The sequence below is a fragment of the Pleurodeles waltl genome, chromosome 2_1 (assembly GCF_031143425.1).
Source record: "Pleurodeles waltl isolate 20211129_DDA chromosome 2_1, aPleWal1.hap1.20221129, whole genome shotgun sequence".
NCBI lineage: Eukaryota > Metazoa > Chordata > Amphibia > Caudata > Salamandridae > Pleurodeles > Pleurodeles waltl.
Window position 1 is genome coordinate 469,106,845 of NC_090438.1, and position 27,260 is coordinate 469,134,104.

Here is a 27,260-nt window from a genome sequence, read left to right on the forward strand (position 1 = left end):
TCCGTGACTTACATATGGAGAATAACCCCATCCATATACAGCCAGACATATGACAAGGGTGTATCTGTCTTTGCGGTTAGTTACTTCTTTGAACCTATTCCAGTGTGTCTGTTATAAACTGATGGATGTGTCTTTCAGTCATGCACAAATACAGATCTCTGCTCCACACACAAAAAGACAGAGACATCAGAGCACCCTCCACTGACAAATTGCAAGCATGCACAGGAGACTGGTGTGACATTTCCAAAGAAACAATGGCAAAGCCAATAGTACTGGTCTTTGCAGGCATGCAATGTGATTCTTCTTGGCAAACACAAGCAATATATATAAAGGGAAATATATAAAACATATAAAACTAGATGAGTGGCCCAGCAGCCTAGGCAAACCATAGAAGCACACTCCTTTTTAAGTGGCAGGTAAAATGCTGTCAATTACAATGCAAGGCACACTAAGGATAGACTGGGCTGACAAATTACCCCAGGCTGTATGATATAGTAGTTGGAATGTGAATAATCCCGAAAGAGACTAATGCAGTGGTTCCCAAACTGGGAGCCGGGGCTCCCTGGTGCGCCATCAAAACTAGCCAGGGGCGCTACACACAGTTTGGAAACCACAGAGCTATTTCCAGTTTGGACACAATAAAACTACAGCCAGTGGTTCCCAAACTGTGTGTGGCACCCCTAGCTAGTTTTGATGGCGCACCAAGAGATCTGATCTGAAACCCTGGAATGTCTATACATATGTATGTATTTTTACTATGTGCTTTTTTAAACGAGGCCAGACCTAAAAATAGATGCATTTGCTCATCAATGTTATGTCATTAATATGTGTTTCACATGAAAACAAGCATGCCCCTGAGCTACAGCTCCATCAATATAGTGTATGTATGAATGTGTGTGTGTTTGTGTCCACTACCAATGGTGGTAATTACATTGCATGCATTTTACATGCATTTTGGGTGATCTCAATTCTAAGAACATCGTAATAATGTAGAGCAACAAAAAACATGAAAGGGCCTGGAACATACCAAACCTGATTTCCAGTAAAAGAATAAAATGTTTCATATTAAACAGGAAAATCAAAGAAGACATCCTGGTAGTGGTTCCACAATCAACTCTGTTTACTTCTTATATGCTATTCAGCAATGTAACACATATACAGCTAGTGACAAATCTATTAAGCAGCCATTCAGTATAACTGTCTCAGCAATCCTGACCGATGGTGTGACCTCCACCCTCCATGTGGCACCTCAGAGATGGTAACATGCAAGTAGCCCACAATACGGCAAAGCTGCACTAGTTTCCTAAATCACAGCTCGTCTACAACCCAGCAGCGGCCCGTCCATACGGGCTGATGGGCCATGCCTCCCTACCTTTTCCTGACCTGAAGAGTATCTATCAGGCTGAAAGAAAGTCAGTCTGACAGATACTCTTTATGGTTCAGGTCAGGCAGCCAGGATTTGGGCATGTGCTAAATGGGCAGACTGAGCTGAACTTTGCTGGGCTGAAGAAGGCACTGCCCTGTAGGCGTGACCTCTTCAGCTTAGCAAAGGTGCGACAAGGCCCTCCCCCACATGACGAGGGGGAGTGTCATTGATTGCCTCCGTCCTGGGCGCTTCAGTTTTAAGCCCATGAAGCTCCCAGGGCAGAGTGTCAAATCAGTAACACCTTGTCACAGAGTGGGGTAGAGTCAGCAGCCTCACTGACCCTATCCCACTCTTGACGAGTTGGGACTGCTGCCTTCCCTCATTGGCTGACCTTAGGCCACCCCATGAGGGAAGACAGCAGTTCCAACTCTCCTGGGATCTCTGACTTCCCTGTTGTAGCTGCTGAGGTGCTTTTTGTTTTTAAATGTTTGGTGCGTGCATGCTTGTATGAATGTATGTGTATGTGTTAGTGAGTGTTGTGAATGGGTGTGTGAGTGCATTTGTGAATGAATGGGTGTGAGTGAGGTGTATGTGTGCATGTGTAACCTACCCCCTCCACCGCTGTCCTCCCTCTTAAAATTACTGGCCACTGCTGCTACAACCACTAGGCTCATGTCTTCGCAGAACATACAGAAGACATCCGACCGACTAGTCTACACAAATGGTTTGAGCACCTCATGTGCAAACCAGCCTGCATAGAAAATAAGAACACTTGTTCCTTGTTTAAGCCTGCCTCAACTTTCCCATGCAAAGACAGGGCCTTAAGGGTTAAAATAAACAAGCTCACCTGTTTGCACTTTAGAAATCCAACCTAACACAAAAAGGCTATACTTTTGATGAAAAGCCTAATAATTAGAGGTCAAAAGGATGGACCGCTTCACTCTAAAAGAAGTATCTCTAAATAAAAACCCTCTCAAAGAAGTGTTAAGGCATGAGAAAGTGGGCAATAGCCCACAGCCCCCATCTTCCAAGGGGCCCCTGTGAAAGTGAACTATCTCTCTCTTTGACCTCTATCTATTCTATGTCTGTCTCTCTCCAAACCTCTCACCTCATGCTGACCTCTATCTCTGACTCAGTCTCTCTAACCAGTGTCATCTTTAGAATTGTTGTGGTCCCAGGCAACCATTAGTTCAACGTTTGTGTGGTCCTGTAAATTTTTATCATATAATTCAGTATTGTTTGGCATCACAGAGGGCATGAATTAGCAGAAAATGGATAATAAAATTAAAATTTGTTCCATACATCAGTCCCGAAAACATTCCTTGACCTCAAGATGATACTGACCCACTTACATACTGGCACATTTTTAGAAAACTCGCAGTCTCTCACGTTATTAGATATAAAGCCTCTATCACTGAGAAAACCTGGCAGAATTATGATCCTTAACTGTATGCCGCTAATGCCTGCATATACAATGGACTTTATCAACTTTACCCAAGTTGATAAGGTATCGACCACCCAAACCAATCATATATGGAAAAACACACACTCCTCATTTTGCCTTTCCACAGCACAGGGCCAGGATGAAACCGCAATATCCATTTTGGAAAGGAATCCGAATGTATGAGACATGTTCCTCTTCGTGCTATTTAGGGAATGCTTTCACTCCGGTGTGATTCTCTCTTGAAAAGGCAACAACGTCCCCCCAGTCTATAAGAAAAGAGCATGCTCACAGTGTTGTCAGGGATGTCACAGCCTTTGTTCTCAGATGTGCTGACCAGAGTGTTGCCTGCCCTTATGAAACACATGGTCAGCTACATCGTTTTCCACCAGGTGGAGGATCTGGCCACAGTTAAGGCTGACTTCTATGCACTGGGACATATCCCCAACATCATTGGTGCCATTGATGGTACACATATTGCATTTGTCCCCACCAGAAAAATGAACAGGTGTTCAGAAATAGAAAAAACTTTCACTCTCTGAATGTGCAGATGGTGTGTTTGGCGGACCAGTACATCTCCCATGTCAATGCAAAGTATCCTGCCTCTGTGCATGATGCCTTTATCTTGAGGAATAGCAGCATCCCATATGTGATGTCTCAACTCCAGAGGCACAGGGTGTGGCTAATAAGTGAGCCCATGGTCCACACCCAGTTGATGTAGGGATATGGGTGGGGATGGCCCTAAGGGTGAGTGTGTGGCTAACAGGTACACCTCAATATTTACAGGTGACTCTGGTTACCCCAACCTCTCATGGCTACTGACCCCAGTGAGGAATGCCAGGTCAAGGGCAGAGGAACGTTACAATGAGGCACATTGTCGAACAAGGAGGATCATTAAGTGAACCTTTGGCCTCCTGAAGGCCGTATTCCAGTGCCTCCATCTGACAGGGGGATCCCTGTACTACTCACCCAAGAAGGTGTGCCAGATCATCATTGCATGTTGCATGTTGCACAACCTGGCCTTGAGACGCCAGGTGCCTTTTCTGCAGGAGGATGAGCCTGGAGATGGTCGTGTGACAGCAGTGGAGCCTGTGGACATTGACGAACAGGAGGCAGAGGAAGAGGATGTGGTCAACAGAACTACACTAATTCAACAGTACTTCCAGTGACACACAGGTTAGACATTGTAACTTCACCTTCCATTGCAGTTTTGTGTTGGACATTGAACATGGCTGCCTATGGCCACTTACTGTACCCTTTGGCATCTCTATTTTCAGATCTCTGTGCCCCACTCTGGCTCCTGATGTGTTTACTGATGCCCACTACAGGTCATACCTATGTAAATATTATGGTACATTTGAATTACACTGTTTACAGTTTGTTGGAATAATACATATTTCAAATAATTGACAGACTCCATACTTGTAATAGTCCCAAGGGTGTTTATTTCAGTGCTGAAAAGTAAATGGGGATGTTCAATGGGCTGGGTTGATGATGGAGGAAAGGCCAGGATAGAGTTCAGTCTATTTGCATCACAGGTGCACTGTCCAAGGGGCCATAGGAAGTGGAGCAATGGCAGTTCAAGCTGGACAGGGTGACAGAGTGGGACACAAGGGTGACAATCAGGAGAGTCTTATTTCCTGGCGGCGGTCTTGGCAATGTTCTCTGGCTTCTGCCTGGATCGCAGGGACCGTTTGCGGGATGGTTCTCCATCTGCAGAGGGTGGGGTGCTGGTGGCATGTTGTTCCTGTGGCGGGGCCTCCTGTCCACTAGCATCAGTGGAGGTGGAGGGCTGTTCTTCCGTGTGGCTAGTGTCAGGGGCCCGTTGGTGTGCCACTGCCTCCCTCATGGTGTTGGCCATGTCTGCCAGCACCCCTGCAATGGTGACCAGGGTGGTGTGGATGTCCCTCAGGTCCTCCCTGATCCCCAGATATTGTCCCTCCTGCAGCCGCTGGGTCTCCTGCAACTTGGCCAGTATCTGGCCCATGATCTCCTGGGAATGGTGGAATGCTCCCAGGATGTTGGTGAGTGCCTCGTGGAGAGCTGGTTCCCTGGGCTTGTCCTCCCCCTGTCGCACAGCAGTCCTCCCAGCTTCCCTGTTGTCCTGTGCCTCTGTCCCCTGAACCGTGTGCCCACTGCCTCTGACCCCAGGTCGCTCATCGTCCTGTGTTTGTGGGGTTGCCTGGGGTCCCTGTAATGGTGGACACACTGCTGATTGACGTGTCCTGGGGACAGAGGGATGGGCACACTGGGTGGGTGCTGTGGTGGTGTTTCCTGAGGGGGGAGGCTCTGTGGTGGGTTGGGAATGTGCCTGGGTATCCGACTGTCCAGAGGACCCTGATGGGCCAGGTTTGTCATCCTGATCTAGGCGTGCAGAGGTGCTGTCATCACTGTGGGCCTCTTCTGTAGGGGGACTGGATGTGGCTGGCCCCTCCTCTCCGGTGACGCTGAGTGGGGGTCCTGTGGGGATGTAAATGCAGTGTTATTTTTCTGCTTGTGCCATCTTGTGCATGGGTATGTTTCCCTCTATGGTTGTTATTACCAAGGCTGCTTTGGCTTGTGTGAGTTGAGATTCGGTTGGCTAAGTGACTGTCACTGGCAGCGTACACCACAGGGCCATATTTACAAGGCCCCATAAAGCCACCTGGCATGGCTTTTCATGGCCTTGTAAATATGGACTGAGTCAATGAAGCACAAGTCGCTGCGTTGACTCACCCTGCGACAGGGAGGCCTTCCATGGGTGTTACGGTGGGTGTTCCCATGCAACACCCATGGATTTTGATGCATTTCCAGAGTTACAAGTCTGCAAAAGTTGCAACATATACACAAACCCAAACATGAAAAGAGTAAGAGAAATACTCAGTTCTCTTCCAAATATGCTAAGTGCACTGAGAGTAGAGTATTCCCACAGTTTGTGGATTCTGAATTGTGATTTGAATGCAAATCTGTCCTCAAAAGAACCAACCAAATGAGAACAGAAGAAAATGATTGCTTTTGGAGCTTTCCTCCCTTCGTGCCTCCTGAGCAGGGGCTAGACAAAAATAACTCAACATTAACAACAACCCCGCATAGCTTGGGTTTTCAGACATTAAACGGATGTTTCCACACGATCAACCGGCAAGCTATACCCATCTCTTGCCACAGAGCCAGGCGGTATAAGATTATACCATGACTATGGTAGAACTTTTTGGAACTGTAGAGGGTTTTAAAATAGCATCTCTTCTAGGGGGTGATCACTCCCACAGCACATAGCTGTTAGAAGTGAATTGATCAGAAATTAAGCCCTTGTAATGCTGGGAAGCTCCATTGATATTGAAACGGTTAGAAGAGTTAAATTAGACATAAAGTTGTCCCTCTGAATGCCCTTCTAAGAGGCATAATAGAGGAGAGTATGAACTATGAGGGGAGAGGACTGCTTGCTCCTTTTCATTGTAGGCACTGCCAATAATAATACTGACATAGAAGGAAAAGAGACCTTGTTCAATAGCAACAAGATCGTTGAAAAAGTAACTAAATCAACTGGCACAGAAAAGCATGAATGAAAGAACTGAGGAAACAATAATTAAATAATTAAGACTAGCTTGATACATTTATAAAAACTGTATCTGGCAAGAAAAGCAGAATTCAATAGAGCTGGATTCATCTACATGAAATGTGCGAGTTAAGTGATTTGGGGATGAGTTAAACAGTTGTTTAGGCAAGAAGGGAGTATAGACCTTAACAGCGTACCTTTAGCAAAAGGGACACCTTACATAAGCTCATGGCAGAAGAGTTGTTCTGAGAAGTTACTTTCTGTCTCTATATGACTACATGAACCCCCAAAACCTATGTTTTGGCACCAAAATTAAGTATATAGGTCTCATGGTTCCTGAAATATTACATCATCATTGCAACACATCCACCATTTTTAACAAGCATTTGCAATGCAACGGGTCTCTGATTTCTCAGAGTTAGAGCTATTAGCAGCTGTAAACTCCCAACCGGACTTTTCTTGCCTCATTAAATGGAAAAAAAAGAGCAGGATCGCGCTGGTAAAAAAGCGAGATCGCGCTGCGAAAAAAGAGAAAAAGTAGTCCACAAACTGGACAGAAAACAGCGAACCTTGTATGTTTTCAGTACTTGCCCACTGCGCTCGAGGAGGGCTAACCAACAGAAAAGGCATGACGTATGCATGCCTTCCACTAATGAAAGCAAGCAGATTTTAAAAGGCAATCACACGAACCAATGAAAGACACTGACGTGACATGGGCGGGACTCTGAGCCCTTTTCTAACTGCTACAGCGTCTCACAAACGATAAGCATGCGCAAGCGCATGCCACTCTGGCTCGACCCTAAAAATGATGTCACTATCCCTGGCAATTGGTGAATTTACATCCATGAACTTCAATGAATACATATTAAGTATTACTCCACACTCATCTCCACAAGGATACATTTTAAATATTTGTTAACCCTTGTTAACTCTTGAATGCATCATTGAACAGATATTCTTGGCCAAGTTGTGGCACTCATGCTAAGGATATCCAGGAAAATGAATGGCTGAGCCAGCCTTGGCAGGACTCATGATCAAGTAACTAATATTCAAATTACTGTGCCATATCCAGATGCCAACAAAAGACAATAGTGCCCTATTTCACTTCCTTTAAATTAACGGGTAAAGGGAATGGTAAGACGTAGGAGGCAAAGAGATCACTTGAGCAACTGCTGCATACTTAGAGACCATTGTTCATCTCACTGAGACGTCCTACCAGTCTCAGAATTGTAAAGGTGCAGAGAATAGAACTAGGCCAAACAAACATGACCCATCCCCCAGCCTCTGCCTCAACCGCCTGCATTGTTTCAAGCGGAAGACTCACTGAACGGTTCTGTTTTCTAGAAACTTACATCGGCAAGCATAGGTAAGGCGACTGAATCATGGGAGCAGGCATGGAGAGAGGTTGAGTATTGAGTGCTGGGCGATGGTCAGAGCTAAAGTGAAGAGAGGAGATGTGAACAGGGAGGTGGGGATAGAGAATGGCAAAAAAAGGAGGGGGTAAGAAGACACATGAAGAGTAAATGAAGAACAATGAAAAGAGGCAAGACGATGCACTGTCATGGAGTGCAAAAATTAAATTAAACAGCAAAAAAGCTTAAGCAAGTAGTTCCATTTCATCAGCAGTGGAAGGAGACAAATCCCCAAACAGACGTCAAGGTACTGCGGCTGAGCAAGGGCTAACTCCGTGGAGTATTGCTTAGAATGATGTCTGAGAGAGAGCTGGAGCTGCCCATTGAGACCACAGCAATGAGGAAAATACAATACTTAGCAGACAGCAGAGAGTAGAAAAAATAACAGACAGAGGAATTTGATGCAGAATAAGACGATGAAAGTGAGAGAAAAATGAGAGGAGGAATAAGACAGAACAGTGTAAAAGGGACACAAAGAGGGAAAAGGAAAAAGGAAAACGAGGTAAGGAATAAGAAGAAAGGAGAGCAGAGAAACATGGAGTGAGATGGCAAGGAAAGTAGAGAGGAGGAAAATAGAGTGAGAGAATGGTGACAGCAAGTGAAAAAGGCAGAAGTGGGCTGGAGTATGTGATGAGGAAGAAGGTGGGAGGAAACGATGGAGAGTGTAAAAGAATGAAGATGGCAAGACAGGCGAAAGGTGAAACGATGAGAAGAGTGAGAAAGAATAGAATGCATGGGTAAGTGCAGGAGAAAGTAGGATGGAACTTGAAAAGATGCAGGAGAGAGTACATGGGAGAGAGGAGATGTTATAAATGAGAATGAGGGAAAAAAAGAGACAGAAAAATAGAAAAGATGGCACTCGTAGACACTGTTTGCTTATCCTGAAGCCGGCAGTCTGCATAGCCTGAGAGTATATACACTGTCAGAAATTAACAGGTTACACTTTGTGAACTGTTACCAACCAGCCTGTCTTAGCAGTTTAGTGCCCATGTCATGCTTTGCTACCAGATGAGGGCCGCAAACCATTTGTACACTTCCTTACAAGCCCAGACATGGTGAGGTCACTTGGTTGCCCATGCAACATTCAAAAATTCAAAATGTGTGCTTTTCAGTCCATGACTGTAATGTGCAATGCACATTTCCGAGGCCTCCTGGCGCATAATAACAAATTAATGATTGCGTTCAGTAACAATATCATAATAGTTTTTTTTGTTTGTAAAGTTGCAAGAGACTTCGTTAACAGCTACCTAATTAAAAGAATGGGCTTAGTTAATTTAAATTGACTGAAATTATCTTTAAAATTTGGTAATTTGTTGAAAAAGACAAGAAAGATTCAGAGTAATTCCAATATTAACGAATCTAAATAAATTCTTAAAGAAGTGGTTCTTCACAATTAGGCACACTCTGCACTTCATCTTTTTGCTTAGCTTCTGCTAGGTAGGATGTGCACATTGATAAAACGTTGGTCGAGATGTTTATGAAAATGTCCTCGTCAGCAACGTATACACGAGCTTCACAGAGTCACGTATGTCGTGCAGTCTGTATTTTTTAATGCTGGGAACTTTGTGATTTGAGAGACATGTTCTCACGCTTTAGTTCTGCTTTTTGTATGAGTAATCGCTGTCGTTCAGCATTTTTCAAAATGGATGATATCTTAAAAATGCAAAGCGCTCGACTTCTCCCAAGCGACATCGCGTTGCGAAAATAGAAAAAAAGTAGTCCACGAACCGGACGGAAAACAGGGAGCCTCGCATGTTTTCAGTACTTGGTTGATGAGCTCGAGGAGGGCTAACCACCAGAAAAGGTATGACGTATGCATGCCTTCCACTAATGAAATCAAGCAGATTCTAACAGGCAAGCCCGCGAACCAATGAAAGACACTGACGTGACGTGGACGGGGTTCCGAGCCTTTTTTAATTCCTAAAGCGTCTCACTAGCGAAATGCATGCGCAAGAGCATGCGAAGCAGGCTCGATCCTAAAAATGGTGTCAAGAAAAAATCGGCCCGATTAGTAATGTCCAACCAAGCTAAGTTACTTCTCTAATGATATAAAAACACAAATCAAAAAAGAAAATCTCTGGACACAATTTTTAAACAGAAGTATATCAAGGGGCTAGGAATATAGGCCCTCATTTTGACCCTACCAGTCTTTTGACCGCCAGGGTTAATGTGGCAGTAACATTGCCACATTATGAGTGTGGTGGGTTGGCCGCATCCAACCCGCCACATCACCACTCATACCGCCATTGCAGTATGAATCTCAGGGCGGGAGATGTGCATCTCTGACCCGGTGGTCCACACATGACCGCCAGCAGTATAATAAGTCTGCATACTGCCATGGTTTTCGCTGCGGTACCACCGCCACGATACCATGGCAGTAGCACTACTGGTGACAGGGAATTCTGGTAGAAGGCTTCCCCACCCCCAGCAATCACCTAACCCCCACCAACCCCCGTTGAATCACAACGCCCCTCCAACCCCCACCTCCCCAGAATCACAGCACCCGCCTGGCCCCCACCCCCCCTAAAATCACAGCACCCACCAAACCCCCTCCCCGCAACCATGCACTCACACACGCACCATGCATGCACCCATGCACCACCACTTCCATACACACATTCACTCACACATAGTCACACGCATTCAGACACATGCATACCACCACGCATACACCACAACACTCACAGACGCATACACACACGCACACACACATGCAGACACCACACACTAACACACAACACCCCCTCCCCTGATGGACGCCTGACTTACCTTGTCCATCGAGGAGGTAATCCAGCAGTGAACGGAAAGTGGCACTGCTACCGGCAGCAGTGCCCCGCCAGCAGGACACCGCCAGGCCATCTGTTTGGTCAAAATAAGGCTGGCAGTGTCCTACTGCCAGGCGGTGCAGGTGCAAGCACCACCCAAGCGTCTCGTCCGCCAGCATGGCTGCTGCCAGATTTGCACCCTAAATGTGGCAGAAATCTGGCAGTATCCATGTTTTGGAAGGCAGAAGACTCCCAGCACTGGCGGTCTTCTGGCGCCCATGGCTTTGACGGTCTCGGTTTAAGACTGCCAAAGTCATCATGAGGGCCTTAGTGTCTATTCATAAAAAGGGGTTTTACTCCTTGCAGGCAAACTACTGCATGACTCTATTGCTAGACACAGAGGAAAATTATTCACTAAAATTCTCTATGGGGAACTGACGCATTGGGTAACCACAGATGGCTTACTTCTTATTATCTAACAGGCTTTCAGAAAGAATGTGGAATGGAAGACAATTTATTGAGAAATTTCTCTCAGTTAGAAAACAATTAACTGTTCCAAAAAGCAAGCCCCTGCATGTTGCCTTCATTGACTTGGGAACAGCTTTTGATAGCATAGAACGAGGGAGATTAATAAAATGGGAAAGCCCATTGGCTCTGTTGACCACATCGGGGGTCATTCTGACCTCGGCGGTAAAAGGCCCTTACCGCCGGTCAGAAGACCGCCATAACACCGCCGCGGCCGCGGTTAACCGCCACAGTCATTCTGACCCACAACGGCCAAACCTCCAAAAATCCGTCCTCCACTGCAGCCCGCCACATCAGCGGGCAGCGAGAAACTGGAGATGACCAAACCTCCACCGTCACGCCAACAGAAATACGCCCATGCCATTACGACCCACGAATCCACACGGCGTTCATTCAAACGCGGTATTCCATTGGCGCTACACACCGCCGCGGTCAGAATACACACACAGCACCAAAACACAGCCACATTGGACAATTTGAAATACACACACCTGATACACATACACACACCACTCCCACACAATCAACCAACTATAAAACACACACCCACATCACCCACAAACCCCTGCGACCATAATTACTGAGAGAAGGAGAGAGAGACACAGCAGACAATCCCTAGCAAGACACACTGAGGCACACTACACCATCACACACACCACATAGTAGCACAAAGCACCACTCACCAACATACTTATCATCACATACACCACCCCACACCTCACCCACACCACCCCATGGCACCCCAAAGGCACCCACGCTTTTCGGACCAAGAACTCCGGGTCATGGTGGAGGAAATCCTAAGAGTGGAACCCCAGCTCTTCGGCTCGCAGGTGCAGCACACCAGTATAGCTAGGAAGGCGGAGCTATGGCAGCGGATCGTGGACAGGGTCAACGCGGTGGGACAGCATCCCAGGAATAGGGAGGACATCCGCAAAAGATGGAACGACCTACGGGGGAAGGTCCGATCGATGGTCTCCAGGCACAACATCGCGGTCCAGAAGACTGGCGGCGGACCCCCACCCACCCCTCCCGAATTCACATCGTGGGAGCAAGACGTCTTGAACATCCTGCATCCTCAGGGCCTCGCAGGAGTAGCCGGAGGAATGGACTCTGGTAAGTCCAATCTCAACTACTATATCCCCCCACCCCACCAGCATGCCAACCCACACCCCCACCCTCACCCCCAACCCCCCAGCACACATCCTCCCTGACAATGTCTCACCAGCACAACCCACCCATCCCAACACCAACTCCTGCATGCCAACACAAATCATGGGCACCCATCACCTAAGCATGACCACTGCACTAACCCCCCCCCCCACTAACTACCCTCACAACACCTCCCTCAAGGGAATGCCTGCACTGGGGGACAAGGGCACCCATAACACGCACGCTATTGCACACACAGAAACAATAACCAAACTCTCTTACCCCATGCAGGACCCGAACGACAACACACCAGCCAGGAGGGTCCAGAAGTGTCCATCCCACCACCGGAACAGGCCCACACTGAGGATAGCAGCTCTGTCGACAGTGAACCTGATGACCAGCCCGGACCATCGGGGACCTCTGGGCAGTCGGTTCCCCTCAGGCAGCCACAGGCCACACCAGACCCGACCCCCTCTGCCAACACCAGCACAGCTCCCACCCAGCGGGCCCATGCCTCTGTCTCTAGGACAGCTCAATCAGCGGTGTGTCTGCCACTACAGGGCACCCAGGCTAACCCAACACCCCAACAACAACAGGGACCTGGGGGAAGTGGTAGCGGGCACACCGTCCAGGGGACAGAGGCCGGGGGAAACCGGGCAGCTCGGAGGGCTGCTGTGCGACAGGGGGGGGAGGAGAGGCCCAGGGAACCCACTCTCCAAGAGGCCCTCACCACCCTCATGGGGGCATACCACCACTCCCAAGAAACCATGGCGACGGTACTGGCCAGGTTCACTGAGATCCAGGCACAGCAGGAGGAACGCTACATGGGGTTCAGGGAGGAGCTGAGAATCATCGGGACCGCAATGGGGACCATCGTCCTGGCCCTCCACAGGATAGAGGACGCGTTGCGGGACCATGGTGCACCACACAGGGCCCCTGTCACTAGCCCGGACCAGGAACAGCCTACCACCTCCGCCGGCGCTAGTGGACAGGAGGTCCCAACACCTCGACAGCCCCCCAGAACCCCACCTCCTGCTGAAGAACAACCACCCCGTAAGAGGAGCCTGAGACCAAAAAAAAAGACAGAGTAGGATGTCAAGACCCCCGCCAGCAGGACATACCCCCTCAAGTCTTCCCACTGTCCCACATTGCCACCCTGTCCAACCATGAACTGCCTATGCTCCATCCTTCCACAGGCAAAAGGACAATGCACCTGTGAGACTGAGAACTGGACTCTGCCATGGATATTCCTCCACCCCCACCCATCACCCTTAGAATCACATGTACCGATATCTAGCACTGTAAATAAATCACATTTTGCACACAAATCTGTTTTGAGTCATGCTGTATTATTAACAAATGTATTACATATTACTGTTCAATTTCTGTTCTGTCAATTAGTCATGACAACATACCAATGTCAATACGCTGTATTTCATGGGCGAACCAAGCAGAAGTCAGGTACTGAGTCAGACAGCACTGAGAAGGGAAGGGAAAGGCAAAAATTTATGAAAAACATCTGTGGGGAACTACAGAAAGTACAGATGCAGGAGGCTATAAGCAATTGTGAAATGGCGTGGGTGATTCTTACCTGTGTGTTACTGGAAATACTGTTGTATCACTCTGTCCCTATTGTCTGTGTCGTCCTCAGAGTCTTCCTCCTCTTCACTCTCCACAGGCTCCACGGCTTCTACAACACCACCATCTGGACCATCCTCCTGCAGGAAAGGCACCTGGCGTCGCAAAGCCAGGTTGTGGAGCATACAGCATGCCACGATGATATGGCACACCTTCTTTGGTGAGTACATTAGGGATCCACCTGTCATATGCAGGCACCTAAACCTGGCCTTCAGGAGCCCAAAGGTTCGCTCAATCACCCTCCTAGTACGCCCATGGGCCTCATTGTACCGTTCCTCTGACCTGGTCCTGGGATTCCTCACTGGGGTCAATAGCCACGGCAGGTTGGGGTAACCAGAGTCACCTATTAGCCACACACGCTGTCTCTGTAGCTGTTCCATCACATAGGGAATGCTGCTATTTCGCATAACATACGCGTCATGCACTGACCGTGGGAACTTGGCATTTACATGGGAGATGTACTGGTCAGCCAAACAGACCACCTGGATATTCATTGAATGGTAATTCTTCCTGTTCCTGTACACCTGTTCATCGTCATTTGGGGGGACTAAAGCCACATGGGTCCCATCAATTGCACCAATGATGTTGGGGATGTGTCCAAGGGCATAGAAATCAGCTTTCACTGTAGGCAAATCACCCTCCTCTGGGAAAATGATGTAGCTCCGCATGAGTTTCATCAGGGCAGACAACACTCTGGATAAGATCTTGGAAAACATAGGCTGAGACATCCCAGATGACATGGCCACTGTTGTCTGGAATGAGCCAGTTGCAAAGAAATGGAGGACAGACAGAACCTGCACTAGAGGGGGAATTCCTGTGGGTTGGCGGATGGGGGACATCAGGGCTGGCTCCAGCTGGGCACACAGTTCATGGATGGAGGCTCGGTCAAGTCGGTATCGTAGTATTATGTTGCGTTCTTCCATTGTGGACAGGTCCACCAGCGGCCGGTACACGCGAGGATTCCTCCTTCTCATCGCTAGTCCCAGCGGACGGTGCCTAGGAAGGAGAATATGGAGTACAGAGTCAATCCACTCACAGGTACGTACAACACAGCTTGCACAGTACAGGTAAATGTATGGTTTGATATGTTTGTATGTGTGCCATTGCAAGGCCTAGGCCTGTGTGACGCATTAGAAATTAAGCCATGTGGGCCCTTGAAATGGCCGATGCCTGACCTGTGAAGTGGGACAATGGGATGTGAGGTCACTGCGCTGGCGGGGCACACCGTGGCGGTAGGCGGTCGAAGACCGCTGTGCGAAGACGCATTGGTTAACATTGAAGCCTATGGGTTTCAGGAGCCAATGACGATGTGCGCCGGCGGTCGCGGGACGCACCGTCGCGGGACGCACCACCGCGGGCGTCACTGCCATTTTCTATCTGCTCAATCATTCAAGACCTGATCATCCACAGGAGAGGACCTATACTGCAAGTGCTGCTGTGAACTCGGTCTGGAAGTGACAATGGCTGCTGCTACTGGTGAAAGGGCCCCCGCCTTCAGTTCAGAAGAGTTGGAGAAGCTCGTGGACGGGGTCCTCCCCCAGTATGCGCTACTCTACGGTCCTCCAGACCAACAGGTGAGTACACTCAGTGCACATTGAATGGGTTATGCCTGTGTGGAGGGGGGGGGATGTAAGTTGGTGGGGTGTGGAGGGAATGAGGAGTGCAACGCACGACAGATGAGAGAATGGGAACCATGACAGGGTTGGGGAGGGGGGGGCATGTACTCCAAACATGCAGATATGTGACGGTTTCTCTTTCCCACCCTGTACATGTCAAACAGGTGAGCGCCCACCAGAAAATCGATATTTGGCGTGCCATCGCCAATGAAGTCCGGAACTTGGGGGTCTACAACAGACGAGGCACCCACTGCCGCAAGAGGTGGGAGGACATCCGCCGCGGAACGAGGAAGACCGCAGAAACACTGCTGGGGATGGCCTCCCGACCTAGGAGGGGTGCCAGTCGCAACATGACCCCCCTGATGTCCCGGATCCTGGCGGTGGCCTACCCTAATTTGGATGGGCGCTTGAGGACAGCACAGCAGACACAAGGGGGTGAGTATCCACACATTCTCCTATCTGTATGCGCATTGGAGGCGTCTGGGTGGGGGAGGAGGGCTGTGGGTGACATTAGGCCAGGGCGCTCTCTGTAGTGTAGTCCGCTCCCTTAGGCATGGCCCTGTGTCCCCGCCCCCCACCTCTGTAGGGTGCCAAGTGCAGCTACCCATGCTCCAGCATCACACATGTGCGCGTGTGTTGTCCCTAGACCTGTTTGCCTAGTCAGAAGTACTGAGTAGTGTACCCCAAGTTCGCGACTTAGTGCACGAGGCACCTGTGTCTGTCCTCTCCGCAAAGGGTATTGCTAAGGCATGCACTCAACTTTGTTTCATTTCTCCCCCCACCCTAAATCTTTGTCTTCTTGTGTTTTAGCATCATCAGGCGGAGGAGATTTGGCGTCGGAGCAGGAGGGAGCTGCAGGTCACCAGGCCCCGGTGGGCACTGACACAGACACCGAGGGCACCAGTGATCTGGAGGGCGAGGGGAGCACCACAACGGGGGCCGGTGGAGACACCAGCGACACGGACACGTCCTCGTTTGGGAGCTCTCTAGCGGTGGCGGCACCATCTGTGCCCCCCGCAACAACAGGTACAGCCGCCACCCAGCGCACCAGCACCGCCCTCCCAGCAGCCCCTCAGTCTTCGCTCCGTGGCCGCTCGGCCAGGAAGGCGCGCGTCTCCTTCACCCCAGGCACCTCAGCCCCTGCCTCTGTTACCCCTGCTGCCCTCAGTGCGGAGCTCATTGACCTGGTGAGGACGGTCATTGTTGGGCAGACTACCCTTCTGAATGCCATCCAGGGGGTGGAAAGGGAGGTGCATCGGAGCAATGCCTACCTGGAGGGCATTCATTCGGGTCAGGCTGCCCATCAACGAGCGTTCACTGCTCTGGCCTCAGCACTGACGGCAGCCATTGTCCCTGTCTCCAGTCTCCCTCTTCTATCTGCCTCCACCCTTTCTCTGTCTCCTGTACCTCAACCTATCCCATCCACACCATCAGACCAGCCTGCACACACCTCAACACCCAAGGCCAGCTCATCCAAACATAAGCACCACAGAAAACACAAGCATTCACCCAAGCAACACACAGATGCAGACATATCAACAGTCACTACCACCTCTGTGTCCCCGTCCTCCTAGTCTCCCTCCTCCCTCCCTGTGACGTCTACACTCACACCTGCATGCACCCCAACATCAGCCAGTTCTTCCACCACCAGCAAACCCTCCACTACAGTCCGCACACCTGCAGTCACCACCCCCACTGGCATTTACACGTCCCCTGTGTCCTCTCCCACTGTGTCTGTCACCCCCTCTTCCAAGACACATAAACGCAGGCAGACACCCAAACAACAGCCAACCACCTCACCACAGCCTACGTCCCAGTCACCTGCACCCAAGGACAGCACACCTGGCTCTCATACAACCACATCCTCTTCCTCCACTTCTCTCACCACTACTCCTACCCCTTACCTTGGTCCCAAGAAAAATTACCTCTCCAGTTTTGACCTCTCTCCCTCCCCCGACCCCCCCCCTCCAACTGGGAAAAGTGCCAAGGGCACCTCAGCCACCACCAGCCCAACTTCTACAGTGCAAGTGGTGCATGGCATGTGGAGTCCACCCCTTGGCGGCAGTAACACTTCGGTGAGCAGCAAGGGGACAGCCAGCCCCCCCCCCAGGCAAGAGGACCCGGAAATTGAAGGGCCGCCGTGAGCGGACAGAGACGGCTGCCCCCAAGGAGGTGACTCCGGCCACTTCACCGGCCACAGCAGCCAGGGGAGGCAAGGGCCCGAGAGCCCCATCTAAGGAGCGGAAGGACAGCAGGGCGGAGAGGACAACCACCAGGAGCGCGGAGCAGGAGGGCCCCACAAGCCCCATCCCGGCTGCAAGGGACGACACCAAAGGGCCCAGGACTCACTCCCCGAAGGGGCCTGACACAGCACGGTCGGAGGGCGAGTGAGCAGGGTGTCCAGGCCAGGTATGACTCCCTTGACATACTGCAAGAGCACCGCTGAACAAGGCCCCGCCGTGAAGACAGGTACCGCTGAACAGGGCCCCGCCGTGAAGACAGGTACCGCTGAACAGGGCCCCGCCGTGAAGACAGGTACCGCTGAACAGGGCCCCGCCGTGCAGAAGAGCACCGCTGAACAGGGCCCCGCCGTGCAGAAGAGCACCGCTGAACAGGGCCCCGCCGTGAAGACAGGTACCGCTGAACAGGGCCCCGCCGTGAAGACAGGTACCGCTGAACAGGGCCCCGCCGTCTCAAGCACCGCTCCGCTGGGCCCTTCCTGTCAAGCACCGCTCCGCTGGGCCCTTCCTGTCAAGCACCGCTCCGCTGGGCCCTTCCTGTCAAGCACCGCTCCGCTGGACCCTTCCTGTCAAGCACCGCTCCGCTGGACATCGCCATGTCATGCACCGCTGCGCTGGGTCCCGCCGTCTCAGGCACTGTTTATGGTTCACTGTGCCCACCATGCCTCCTCCTTGACCAGTGGACTCTGTAATCCACCTGAGAGACTGTGGCTTTGCACTCCCCAGGATGGCACTGTGGGCAATCCACCCACTGTAGAGACTTGAGAGACTGTGGCTTTGCACTCCCCAGGATGGTCCAGTGGGCAATCCACCCACTGTAGAGACATTGAGAGACTGTGGCTTTGCACTCCCCAGGATGGTACAGTGGGCATGGTGGCTCCTCGTGGATCTGGCGTCGTGGACTCATGTGGCTGTGGTGGCCCCCCCTTCCCTTCCCCCTGAGGTGCCTGTAGTTTTGACATCAGATGCCCCTGCAGTGTTCTCTCCAAAGGACTCAGGTCTCGTGTGTGGGCTTTGCCCTTGTTTCGCAGAACCTTGGCCCACGGACATGTTAGATTCGTAGGATGTGCAGGACTTGTTACTTCAGTGATACACTGATGTGTATATCTTTTTGGTTTTTGTAAATATTTTTCACGGTTGCTCAATTATTTCCAGGTGCTTTTTTTGTACATGAAAATTTATTCCAAATTTGGTTGTGTCATTGTATTTTTAAAGGGTCTTTGTGTGGTGTCACTGTGACTTCCTGCTCTGCATTGGTGTGTACATATTGGGGGGGTGGGGGGGTCGCATATGTGTATGCCCATAACCTTTCTTCCTCCCCCCTCCCGTGTGTCGTAGGTGCAGTACTCACCGTTGACGTCTGCGCCGGAGTTCGTACTCGTGGTAGATGAGCAGGTAGACGAGAGCAGGTATAATGTTCAATTCGGGTTCCATGCTGTCCGGATTCCGCGTGGAGTGTCTCGAGGTGAGCGTTTTCCATTGGAAATGTCTGTTTCCGCCGTGTTTTTATCGGCGGGGCTCCCGCCCCGGAAAAGGTGGCGGATTGGTGGGTCGTGATAGGGTGGACGGTACATTGTCTGCCGCCTGGCTGTTGGCGGTGACCGCCGCGCTGTTTGTTTGTTCCGCCGTGGCGGTCGGAGTGTTAATGCGGCGGGCTGTGTTGGCGGTTCCCGCCAGGGTCAGAATTGCATTTTTTTGTCCGCCGGCCTGTTGGCGGGTTGGCCGCCGCTTTATCACCGACCGCCAGGGTCAGAATGACCCCCATCGTTTCACTATATACACAAACCTTGGTAAGACTGCGACTAATCCTCGAAATGGTAGTGTGAGAGAAGATCTTAACTGATAAGGGACTTATGCATGGCTGCATAGTTGCACCTCTGCTCTTTAACTTGTATTTGGCAGATGTGGGGAATGTATTAAGTACAGTAACTACATATCCCCCAAAATTAGGTCAGCAAGGCACAGGCATACTACATTACGCAGATGACACAGTCCTCTAAGATTCCTGAAGGTCTCCAAAATGCATTGACCTCTTTACATAGTTACTGCCTCGAAACAAGTCTCACAATTAACACAGAAAAAACGAAAGTATACATTTTTGGAAGTAATTAAAAAAGGCTATTGGGAGGTACGAGACAACTTCCTTGAACAAGTTAAATGCTATCTGTAATAAATATGGTTATTAGTTGAGAAGGAAGGTACCCATCTGAGTAAATAACCATAATCATTGTTAGGGTGAATTACTAAAGTCACTAAATGACGTGACTGAGCTCAACGCCCTGCTAGCTACGGGACAGAGCAGACAGGCTTAAATTAGAGGCAATGTGTAAAGTATTTATGCAGTACTAGAACAGTAATAACATTGAAACGCAACACCATAAAAATTACAAAATGTATTAGAAAAGTAGAGTAAAATGTAAAACAACATTCATTAAGGGGAACTAGAGATACGATTTTTTAAAGTTTAGATATAACATATACAGAACACATCACAACTATTAGGTAGGTGACCAAGACTATCTGGCTTAAGTTATTTAGACATGCTGCAGCAGTGATAAAGATCAGAAAGAGGGGGAAAGGAAGGTTATTATCACTGAAAGTATGACGTGAAGACCTTTTGGCAAAGGTTGCACCATTAGTTGAGCGTTCAGGATCTCAAAGCTCTAGCTGAGGTGACAATGTATGTTAAACCAAGATATGGAAAGGAAGAACGCCAGTGCTGTAATTGTGGATCTGGACCAGAAGAATGAAGTAGGAGATTTTAATTTCAAAGAGAGAAGCTATCCACTCTTCAGGGATGTCCAGGAATACCGCTGAATGTAAATTACAGTTGTGAGGTGAAAGCCTCAGGCATTGTAAGTGATTCACATATTGTTGAATAGGAACGTTCGGGTTGAGCGGGGGAGATTATAGTGCCTCTATACCACTTTTAAAGAACACGGGATATAAACGACAGCCCAGGGGAAACCACTGGAGAGGTGGGAAGATTTTAAACTTTACATTGTCACAGACTGTGACATATTACTCAGTAAGGATATAAAACACCCCAGAACATCCAGTTCTATCTTGCCTCAAGAGTACAAGCAAGGCCATGCTGTCTACTGTATCGTAGGCTGCTGAAAGACTGTACAATTTAGCAGAAGGTTAGAATTCCAAGTAAATGTTTGAATTGTGTTTTTACCTTCATTATGAGATCAGATTATTCATCGAGTTGAAGGCATGGAATTAGAGATGTTATTTCAGTAAATGTGGCAGTCTATACTGAGGTTATTAGAGGAGTAATGGAGGACCCAGACGATGTCAGTTCTGAAGATAGAAGGGATTGGTGAAGGAAGCATCATGACAGGAGGCTTGTAGAAGATGCAGAACATGCTGATTTTTCAGAAGTATTTTGCTGACAAACAGCATTAAATCTGAAGGTGTGGATAATATACTATAGTTTTCTAAAATGAGTACAATTCCAAAGCCTTCTGGTTCCGCTTTTCTTTGAGAAGAAGAGTATAAATGAGTGGAAATAATTGAAAATTGGCATAAATAAGGGTGAGCACCACTATTTCGCAAAGATAAGGAGGTACGGGCTATGCTATCTATTGTGAGTTGCAACTAGACAAAGTTCATATATGTAAGGATGCATTTTACAGAAGTTGATATTTTAGGTTTCACAGTAATCTCATGCTGTATTGTGTTCTACCCGCCCCATATCTCACTACCACATCATTTAATATGTATGTTGAGGTAATTTTCTATAATAAAATGAAAAATAATGACACTAACTCTATAAAGGAATTTATTTGGAAATAAGGTATTTTGTAGAACAACAGATACTTTCAGTGAGCAGGTAACCCACAACAGTGAGTCAGTTGAGTAATGATATTGTAGGTGATAGTGCAAATCTGAACATGCATTGGCCATCCTTGGTAATAAACATGCACTACAGATTACTAAGTAATGGGGCACATTTAAACAAATTTAAATATGGATAGAATTATTGATGGTGCTTCCTTCAGATTAATGCTTGCACTGCCACAGTTGGAAATTCTTATCCATTGTGGTCACTTTTGGCATGATGGTACCCAATCTTGCTGTGATGTGTAGGCACATTTATAATGTTCTCAATATCATTGTCTGAGGCCACAGCCCGTAAAATTTCTGTAACTTGCGTGCAGACATCCACGAAATCACCCTCTCAGTGCACTCCCTTATTCAACATTCATCCATCCACTGCTTATTCACCCATAAATTACCTATGCACATGGCTATTTATTCATTCATCTATCCCTACAGTCTGTAATCCATCCAACCATTTATGATTTGCCACATTTATCTACCCATCTATTTACATAACCACACACAGAAACTCAACAAACAAAAAAGAAACAATTCACTGATAAAATACAAAAGTCAACCCTACTGGCTTTGCCAATGGTTATTTACATATGTGGGTGGGTTTTATTCCATATATCTATTTCAACAGGTTTTCTAAAGAAACTTCGGAATTAAGGGCCAGATGTACTAAGAGATTTAGCAGTTGCAAACCCACTTGATTAAATAAATTAAAGAGTATGCTACCTCCAAATCAATCATGCACAAAACTCTTTTTGTGAGTTGGAAACCTTTTCTAGCTTGTAAAATGCATTTTGTAACTCATACCAAATTGCAGTTTGGCTGGGGAGTGTAGTGAGTGTTCCTTCTATCTTGCACGTAGTGTGTATTAATGATTTGTGACAGTAATTCTAGACGCAAACCATCAATCTGCTACCAACTCCCAAGTTGGTATGATAACAGGTTTGCAGAAGGGAAGGGGCCCCCATTTGCAGCCCTTCCCCTTTGGAAACCAAGGTGACAGTTTTGAGGGGAGTAGAGAGTAGTCCAGGGGAATACAGTCTGCTCTTATTTAAGGTTTCAAACCTTTTTCTCAAAGCAACCCCAGTTTTTTTTTAGTAACCTAGGCTGCTTTACAAAAAAGAGTTTTCAGTCTTCAAATGTAATCACAGGGTGGTCTGCTGTCCCTTGCAGGCCTCTACCCCTGTGATTGTAGATATTTGACATTCAAAACTGGTTGATAATTGTAACCTGCCTAGTGAGTATTAATTAGGCTGGCCGTTCTGTATTCCCCAGTCATTCCTTATTTTGTGGACTGTTCTATTAGTACATAGGCTGGTTCGAAAAAACAAAATACTGGTTGCAAAAAGTTGTTGAACAATTTGTGACTGCCTTTTTAAAGCACTTTGTATGTATATCTGGCCCAGAGTTATTTAATTGCATGGGCTGAAGAGACTGGATTGTGCTGTTTTTAATTACCCTACTAACTGGAAAAAGGTTCATTGACCAGGTTTCCCATCCAGCTCTCCCACTTATCCCGCAAAAATTCTGAAATACATTCAGGAGTACAAACAGCCTTGTAATTGTCTTGTGAATTGATGATATGATGTGCTGTGCAGTGGAATTATGTGTGTTGTATTGGAATTGTCAGTTGTTTCTTGTGTGGTGTGGAATTGCGTGTAGTGTAGTGTATTTGTGTAGTAGAATTATGTTGCATGTTGAATAGATAGTGGTGAGAGCTGCAGAGAATAGATAGAACGGAGGAATAAGAGGGATGGGTAGTTTGTGCAGGTAGTGGTTTTTGACATTGAGACAGAGGAGCAGAAATAGTGTGTGAGAAAGAGAAAGAAGGGGAGAGCAGGCCACAGACGCCTAAAGACGGAGCTTATGTGTATGCAGAAGATACCGTAACAGGAGGAGGAAAGTGTGTGTTTGAGGGATGGAAACTTTGAAAAGTCCCTGGAAAAAAACTGTAAATGAAGATTTGAAACTAACTATACCAGTGAGGTGGGAATAGTGCATGAAATAGATGGGTATGGCATTGGAAAATGCAATAGGTTTCGCCTATGTGATTAATAATAAGTCATTTTTTGTTGTAAGTTGTAGCTTGGTGAGCAGCTGTGCAATTTAAGCAAAAACTTTAAAAAAGCATTGGCAAAGACAATAGGTCTTTACTATGTGAGACTTATTGGCTGCGCTAATGGTTTAGCTATGTTGCCAATGGTGGAAAGAAATGTTAAAAGGCTGTATGACGCAGCCAGCATTGTCTGTGTAAAGGTGCTTTTTTTAGCTAGCGCTGTTGTATTAAAAGGCTAACAAAATATTTACAAAGTTGACAGATCTTTCATAGGCGAGACCTATGGCTTTGCCAATGCTTGGTATAGAATGCCACATGGTAAGTTATAAGTATTTATATAGTGTCTACAATGACTGAAATGCTTTTGTTATAGAACGGAGAATACCCCTACCTAGGTGTTACTGTATCCAGATTCAGATGCATTTTAGGACCATACAAAAACTGTGAAAATGTAAAATATAAATGCGCTGAATGTAACATAAGATGTAGACAGAAAAGTCCACTAGGTTACAGCTTTTATTACAGTGATCTTTTAAGCTATGTGTTACTTTTTGTGCAATAATTACTAAAGAACCAAAAAAGCATTCGTGAAGGCTTGCTAGTAGTAAAATAAAGCAATAATCAGTGTTCAGTTGGTTTCCTAGAGCATTTGGCCCCTGTGTCACTGCACTACCACCATTCAAATCATGGCCCTGGTGCCTTCAAGGTAACTGCACTTATGACTGCTTGTTTAGTAGCAACATACAGCAATAATCTGTGTTCATTGGATTTCCTGGAGCTTTTGGCCGCCATGCCACTGCACCTGCTGCCCCATTCAAATCAAGGTGCTGGTGCCTGCAAGGTAGCTGCGCATGTGACTGCTTGTTTAGTAGCAATAATCGGTGTTCAGTGGGCTTCCTAGAACATTTGGCCTCTGTGCCACTGCACCTGCTGCAGTATTCAAATCACGGGCCTGGTCCCTGCAAGATAACTGAGCTTGTGACTGCTTGTTTAGTAGCACTATACAGCAATAATCGGTGTTCAGTGGGTTTCCTGGAGCTTTTGGACCATGTACCACTGCACCTGCTGCACCATTCAAATCACGGCCCTGGTGCCTGCAAGGTAACTGCGTTTGTGACTCCTTGTTTAGTAGCAACATTTTACTATAATAGGTGTTCAGTGGGTTTCCTGTAGCTTTTGGCCCCTGCGCCACTGCATCAGCTGCACCATACAACAGAGTCATCCAGGGGGCTGCCTCTGTGACTGTTCATGTTGATGAAACTGAAGTTGAACCACTTGCAATGACCAGTGGCCCGCAGCACAGCTCCGCGGTCCTGCTCCTCTTGCTGTCTGTACCTCCGACAAGAAGAATGAGACTCCTCCAGCAGCCGTAGACTGAGAGGGGGACACTTTGAGGGGGGGTTTGCAAGGAGTAGTGGTGAAGTGACCCAGTTGTGACTGTTGAAGGAAGGGGGCCACACTGAGGAAGGTTTCTGCAGTGCGGCTGGCTGTGCCTCCTCTGAGGAGAAAACACAGGATGAGCTTTAATATTTATTTGTGTACATCTTTATTTAACTATTTTGTGTTGCACAGAAGCACAAATTAAGGTATAAGAGAGCTTTAGATTGCAACAAAAGATACAGTTGGGCTTATCTGTAACAACAGCAGCAGATGGAGGGGGTAGTCAGACCTTGAGCCGCAGACTGCGAGGGGGTCATCGTTGAGGGGTGTTTGTGAGAAGCGGCTGTGAAGTGACCCAGGCGCAACTGCAGAAGGAAGGGAGTGCCACGGAACGTGCAAAGTGAAAAGCCATGGTACTGCTTTGTGTGAACGTGATTGCTAAACAAGAGCACCGAAAATAGAAGAGAAGTGCCAGGACAGAGGATGTGGCATAGCAGCCAGAACTGCCAACCCTGGAGCTGGGGATCCAGGTGTGAGTCTCGGTTTGGTTAAGGTATGGCCTTTTGCAACAAAATGCATTGCAAGGCTGTTCATCAAACAAAGTTCATAACACTACCAATAAACAGCATTACCATTGCGGGATGAAAAATAAAACAACAAACAAAAGCAGTATAGGGCTATTCGTCAGACGGCATTCCAAACACAATCAGTAAAGAAGCAGTCAAGTAACCAACAAAAAAATAGTGCACAAAAACAACAGATAAGAATGCCAGTGGAACAATACAAGTAGTAAGTCCCTGCTCCAGGGGAGGAAACAATTGAGCACAAGGTGGGACTAAAAAGATAAATTACCCAATAGAAAAGAAGCCTTTTTCAAGGACATAACAAATAAAATGCTATGGGGCGGAATGAAAGCCCATGAACTGATTACAGCATGTCTTGAAGAGACAGCAGGTGTTAGTTACCTATTAAGGCACTACTGACTTTATCCAATAAAAGCTTTTTGACAAGATGTTCCAAAACAAAGCTGTCGAGCTGCATTTTTTTAAACTAACAAAGGGAACATTTTAAAGGGTACATAGGTCATAAGCAGGTGTAGCACAGTAGGGTGTAAAAGAAAGCGCTCCATCGTACGCCTTGGAAGCGTGTGCACAGATGCATTCTGATTCTAAGTGTGAAGCAATTTGAGCTATTTGTCCGCAACACAATCGACAGGAACCACCGGCATTGCAGGCAGATAGTTTAAAAATGACACATACAATTTTAGCCGTAATGTGAATCCAATAACTTAAATTATATTGCCGGTTAGACATAGTTCGAGATATCGGGAATCCCCTCCCCCGTCCCCTACTTCCGTGAATTAACCCAGAGCAAATCTATCTATCTACCTTGCATTGTGTACCTCAGCAGTAAGTGAGAAGGATGTCAATGAACTGTCTACGGCACATAAAACAATGCATTAAGTGAACAGTGCTTCAGTGCCGAACTGGCCCGTTGTTAATAGAGAGGACAGCACGGCAAGCCTTTGTTACCGTGTATTGTTGTGCGAGGTTTCCTTCTCTCTCTTCCTTTATGGTCCTCTCCACAGCGATGCTATAAAACGGAAGAACTCTGTGGAGAGGCTGCAGTCAGTCGCCTCTGTGATAACGTGAGGAGCATGGCGTGTTGCAGCCGGAAATAACGGGGTCCGTTGAACTCTTGGCCCCACACCCTGAATGTCGCATCAGCAGAGACAGGGAGAGGCCTCGCCCACCAACCGTGTCGGGATTGGCTGAATCAGCCCTCGCCGGTCCTCCGCAGACTGCTGGATGCTGGAAGACTGCTATGTGCACCTTGACTGCACGTTCCTACATCAGAGGAGCCTTATTTGCAGAAATGCTGCCCGCCCCATCTCAAGCCGAAGCAGAAGTGGCGACGGTATCACTTCCGAGCTCCGGCAACCACAGTGCTAAATTAAAACAACACAGTAGGGGTTTGTTTTTTCAGTGCTTAATTTGTGCTTGTTTCGGGTGCGGAGCACCGGCACATACTGTTGGGTCCGGCACTTATTTTTCTGCCGCAAGCATTCGCTGCGAGCAAAATGAACCCATGGGAAAGACGGAGGAATAGAAAAACGAAAAACAGTCATAATGTGAGAAATCAGAAATCTGCTGGAGTGAGCAGGAGGGACAGGGAGTGGCTTTAAATGGATTGAAGAGGCCGGAGATGGCTTTAGGATTACGCTGCCTCCGTATTCTGTGTTTGCACATTTAATTGCAGCAGCTGCGTGTTTAAGAGGAGGACTTTGGGCACCAGCA

The 27,260-nt window shown here is 47.9% G+C and overlaps 1 protein-coding gene across 1 annotated transcript in view; it reads right to left on the reverse strand.

Moving 5' to 3' along the window:
• The window catches only part of SLC25A53 (solute carrier family 25 member 53), a 77,961-nt gene extending 51,254 nt beyond the window's left edge, over positions 1-26,707 (reverse strand). The window contains exon 1 of the mRNA XM_069206266.1: positions 26,496-26,707. The gene's annotated coding sequence lies outside the window, so the exon portion shown is untranslated. The remainder of the gene's footprint in view (positions 1-26,495) is intronic.
• Between the last annotated feature and the right edge of the window lie 553 nt (positions 26,708-27,260).